Source organism: Helianthus annuus, chromosome 4, assembly GCF_002127325.2.
Source record: "Helianthus annuus cultivar XRQ/B chromosome 4, HanXRQr2.0-SUNRISE, whole genome shotgun sequence".
NCBI classification, from domain to species: domain Eukaryota; kingdom Viridiplantae; phylum Streptophyta; class Magnoliopsida; order Asterales; family Asteraceae; genus Helianthus; species Helianthus annuus.
In genome coordinates this window covers 159,430,551-159,435,842 of record NC_035436.2, presented here as the reverse complement: position 1 = coordinate 159,435,842, position 5,292 = coordinate 159,430,551, and the positions used below count along the sequence as shown (strand labels likewise).

Below are 5,292 nucleotides of genomic sequence, written 5' to 3'. Positions count from 1 at the left end.
GAGACGGGTTTTGGATAGCAACGGGTTTTAGGCCGACATGAGTTTCCGCACAGGACGGGTATTGGATCGCAACAGGTTTTAGGCTGACATGAGTTTCCGCACGGGACGAGTTTCGGGTTGGGACGGGTTTTGGTTTGGTTCGTTTTTTATTTCAGTTATCTGGAATGGATTTCTATCAAAGAGAATGGAGGTCCGATCTGAGAATGGAACTTCGTCAAGAACAGTTGAGTCTGATCGAACGGGGTGATTCCCATCAGATCGAACGAGTTGGACTTGATGTGATTTTCGTTGTTTAACACGCCGTCATGCTGTCTCCGTTAAATCACAAAACTTTTAACTTAGAAAACTTTGTGAAATTTTCAAACAGAAGGTTGCTTAATTGAATAGACGTCCGATCGGACGACCATCCGATAGAATGACTATTCGACCAAGTAACTTGATTTGATAAGCCCAACACTTAAACAATTTTCAAAACTTCAAAGAATACCAGTTTCAAATGAATAGCCATCCGATCGTATGACCATCCGTCCGGATGACCATCCGATCGAACACGTGTGATATCGCTTCGGTCATATTATGACATAATTCTTTTGGTTTAAACTTTTGCCTGTTAACAATACTGTATTTGTGTTTTCTCTATTGGTTGCTATACTGGATTCCAATAACACGTGGGATTGTCGTAGCGAGTGCCAGGACTGTAATGAACCGAATCGTTACCAACCGAATTTCGGTACCGTAACGAACTAAACGTATCCCAACCTATTTTTCGCCACGGAGCTCGGAAGAATCCCACTAGTTCTAATTATATGTATTTTATTTGTGTTAATTATTTTCTATAAATAATTTAAATATATCTTACAAAAAAAAATTAATTTTTATTTGAACGGACCCAAAATTTTTGATAATTCCACCCACTTATTATATATTCCCTCCTAATAATCAAAATTCCCAAATTTAACTTGATAACTTCCCCCAACTTCAAAATATAAAGAGTATAAAAAATGGTTGTGAGTGGAGGAGAGAGAAAATGTTACTGTTCGTCTGTATATTTGGGGGGACACTGTTCACCCACTATAATTTTTTAATATATATTGAAAGTGGTTGTGAGGGAATGAGAGAGAAAAATGTAATGATAAAGGTATAAAAATATTATTTAATTGAAAAGGAGAGAGAAAAATATTTGTTTTTAGTGGAAATATATTGATATAGGAGTTGTTTTTCAGTGGAATGTATGTATAATTTTAGGGGGCTGGATGTGAATGCTCTAACCCTTCTTCTCTTTGTTCTCCTCCCTCGTTCTGCTCTGTTTCCAGTTGACTATCCCTTCTCACCCAAAATTTAAGTTAAATAATGGCAGCAACGATGGAGGCGGTTGTAAGGTATGCTTCACACTTTAAGATTTATTGTCTAATTTTTCTTTTATCTTTAAATTTGTTTGATGACATCAGATACTTACATGGTAGTCGTGAAACTTTCATGTTGGCTTTGGTTGTTGAGGGTCAGCTGGTATGTAGTTCAATCTTTTGACCTGTATTTGCCTATTTGGTGTATAATTAGCTACTTACTTTTTTCATAATTTAACCTTTAAGCCTTGGGAGTTTAGGAGACATGATTTACTGAATTGCATAAAATTGAAAAAAAATTAATAGTTTACTTCATCAAGAATTTAGTGATGAGCACGGTACCCATTCGGTACCTAAAGTACCGGTACCGAAAAACGAGGAAAAGTGGTATCGGTATCGAATACACCAGTTCGGTACCGGTACCGGTACCGATACTTACCGGTGTTTTACCCGTAAATACCGGTACCGTACAAGTACCGAAAAACGGGGAAAATGGAAACCGGTACCAAATATACCCGGTACCAAATGCTCATCCCTAATCAAGATGGGTTTATGGAGTAACAATGATTTAACATTTAATAGGTGTTGATGAGAAGAATTAGTGGGTGGATGAGAGGAATTATTTGGTTGAAGAGCATATGAGTTTATTGCAGTTATTGCTCTAAAGGTATAATGTACAATGTTATAAACCTCAATTTACTGCTATTAGTATTTTTAAATGCCAATATTTTGCTTCCAAATGTAAGAGTTTTGTATGCTAAGAAACCACATATCTAAAACTTAAAAGCTTCCCAAGGGCACGCATGATTAGTGGTAAGTTTTTTTTTTCATAAGTCCTACTCTTAAAGAACCAGTAATGGCATTCAATTAGTGGTAAGTTTGATTTTATAGGCTATAGCTCGCTTGTTCCATTTTTCTACAACTTATCAACTCGACTAACATGTTTACAACTTGGTTATCACTCACCACCCACCTATACTTTGACATGTTTAGAAAAACTGGTTAAACGAGTTAATTGAAGCTTTCCATGATCTGAGGTTTTGTTTTCTGTAAAAAATACTGATATCTAAAGAAATTATATTATAAATAACGAAATTTTTTCCTTTAATTAAATTAGCATGGTTAAAATTTTAAATGTTATTGCACTACACTCGGTGTATATTGATATAACATGATATAACAAAAAGTTATTACGTGTGTTATTATTTGTGTGTTTAATCCCTGTAACATATATATTCATATATAATGACATCAGTTATTTGCATTAGTGATCAGAAGTGGTTCAATTGAGAGAAGTTGTATAATCGCCGGCTGTGTGTGGTTCAATCAATGCTTCTACCCATTTTTAAACCCAGGCCAGTATAAAAGAAAATGAATATGTTCAACTGATTAAAATATGTGCTTTTGTGTTTATGTGAAAAGCTGCATCTGTGGTTCTATTTATTTTTTCAAGTTTGAATTGAATATGAGTTTTAATTTTGTTTGCAGTTATTTTAATATATGCCATCTACTCTACTCTGATGTTTGTTAACAATCCTAAGGGCCGGAAATGAACTCTGTAAAGGCATTTCAAGGTTTGCTCTAGTTCTGCCATTTAATGATCATTTATATATAACGGGTCAACTAAAAACCTGCTTATATATATATATGAGTATATAGTATAAAGATATGTATGTATGTGTATGCATGTATAATAATATTTTAACATTTGAATTTAAAGATTGCATTTTATACATACACTTGTGTATACATTTTGAGCTTCATTTTATCAATATAACATTGTGTTTTGTTAGGCAATTTCTATTGTTCCGGTTGCAAGTATGAATTGAAGATGCTGCTTTGGGTTGCAAGTATGAAGATATACGTATTTGTGTATGAATATTGAAGACGTTGTTCAGGAAGTTAGTGTATATCACTTTCATCTTTAATGATATATATATTTGTGTTACTTTGAAACTTTTGTAACGTTGTATTGCTTTGAAACCTTTGTAATTTACATTGGGTTATTTTATATTGGTTTAAATTAATTTTGTTATTTGTATATTTTATTTTCGTTTTTAGACAATTTTGTTTATAATGAGAATTTATTAGGAATTTTTAATAAAATATCTTGGAATTTGAAAAAAAAAAGAAAAAAACAATGTTTTTGAGCTTAAATACCAACAGATGCGTAGTTAAATTTTGTAGCAAAAACATTGCAAATTATCATAGCCAACTCATTCGTAGCAAAACTACTCCGTAGCTAAAAATAACCATAGCTAAAGATTCGTAGCTAAAAACATCCGTAGCTAAAATTTTTCGTAGCTACAAGTATCCGTAGCTAAAAACAACCGTAGCTAAAAGTTTCCGTAGCTAAAAATATCCGTAGCTAAAAACCCATAGCGAAATTTCGTAGCAACCTTCTTCATAGCAAATTCGTGGCTAAAATACCGACGTCATTTTTTGTAGCTAAATTCGTCGCAAACATAATTTCCAAAACTAAAGTTCGTAGCAAATAAATTCGCGACGGGACTTGTAGCTACGAGCCAAATTCGTAGCAAAAAGGGTGTTTGCTACGACTTTGGCCGTAACAAATGCCTATTTCTGTAGTAGTGAATACTTTCTATTTTAACTCATTTGGTTTTTATTTAATTTGATTTTTCTATGATAATTCGTGTATATTATCTTTTTTATAAGAGTTACCTGCCATTTTCGTCCCTGTGGTTTGTTCACTTTTGCCATTTCAGACCAATTTTAAAAAAAATGCACTAGTTTCCTCCCTGACATATTGAAAACGTGCCACTTCAGTTCAAAAATTACAACTCAGTTAAGTCAGACATGTTAAATGAAGGGTATTATTGTCAATTCATATATCTTTTATTTTCACCTTATTTTATGAACTGACAATAATACCCTTCATTTAACCTGTCTGACTTAATTGGGTTTTAATTTTTCGACTGAAATGGCACGTTTCTAGTATGTCAGGGACAAAACTGGTGCATTTTTGAAAATTGTCCTGAAATGGCAAAAGTGAACAAACCACAGGGACGAAAATGACAGTTTTACTCAAAATAATACCATGACGAGCCAAACCAATACCGCCATTCAATTCAAAAGTACATAATCCTAATTAAAACCCCGCATCGACCATCATTATTCGAATTCTCCATTGGCAAGACGCCAACTCCCCAGGGTTTTGCTTCAGTCGGTTCATTTGATTTTAAACTTCTGATAGAACAAGGGTCTGCTTCAATCGATCGATGATTCATCTTCCCGCTCAGGTGATCTCGGTAGAACTTGTTGAATGTGTTTTCTATTCCTTGTTATTTGTTAAATTTATACTTATGATCTAATTGGACGAAACATTAGGGACGAAAACTGCACTTTACTCTAAAAATAACACCCCTATCATCACTTTCCTATTTTGTTATGACGCTCGATACTTGACCGGCGTTCGTTCGAAAAATGCTCGGATCGAAAGACGCTCGTTCGACTTTGGGTCGGTTGAAAAAATGCTCCGTTCGATTCAGATCGGTTTGTAAACGAACCGAGCACGAGCAAATGTCCGATCGGTTCTGTTCGCGAACAGCCCTAATTCAAAGCATACTTTTTTTTTTTATCGTAAGTTATAGCGAGTAGCAGTACCATACCAATACCATGCAAACCAAAGCCAAATCATTACCGGTTTTGTCAATCTACAAGTGATGGTAACTTTTATTTGCGGGATTAGCATCAACGTAAAAATCATCGAAATAACGTGTGGGTTTCGTGCACTGATCTATATTTAACATAATATTAAAACAAGGCAAACACTTTGGTTGAAGCTGAAAAGGAAACTGATACTGGGACTGTAAATCGGCGGCGTGAAAAACGGTGATCTGTCGGGTTGTCGGTCATCACCATCTTCTTCGGCTTTTCCAGGCTGCTGCTGCTGCTGATGAAACAAACAAACGGTCAAAACCAGAAATCA

At 34.6% G+C, this 5,292-nt stretch overlaps 1 long non-coding RNA gene across 2 annotated transcripts; it reads left to right on the top strand.

Annotated features, from left to right (window-relative positions):
• Positions 1 to 1,264: 1,264 nt before the first annotated feature.
• On the top strand, positions 1,265 to 3,378 carry LOC110934964. 2 transcript variants are annotated; one of them, XR_002588756.2, is made up of 5 exons: positions 1,265 to 1,379; positions 1,449 to 1,506; positions 1,926 to 2,010; positions 2,832 to 2,917; positions 3,137 to 3,378. It is a non-coding gene; the product is annotated as an uncharacterized LOC110934964 (long non-coding RNA). The 2 variants fall into 2 exon arrangements; XR_002588755.2 differs by lacking the exon at positions 2,832 to 2,917.
• The last annotated feature ends 1,914 nt before the right edge of the window (positions 3,379 to 5,292 follow it).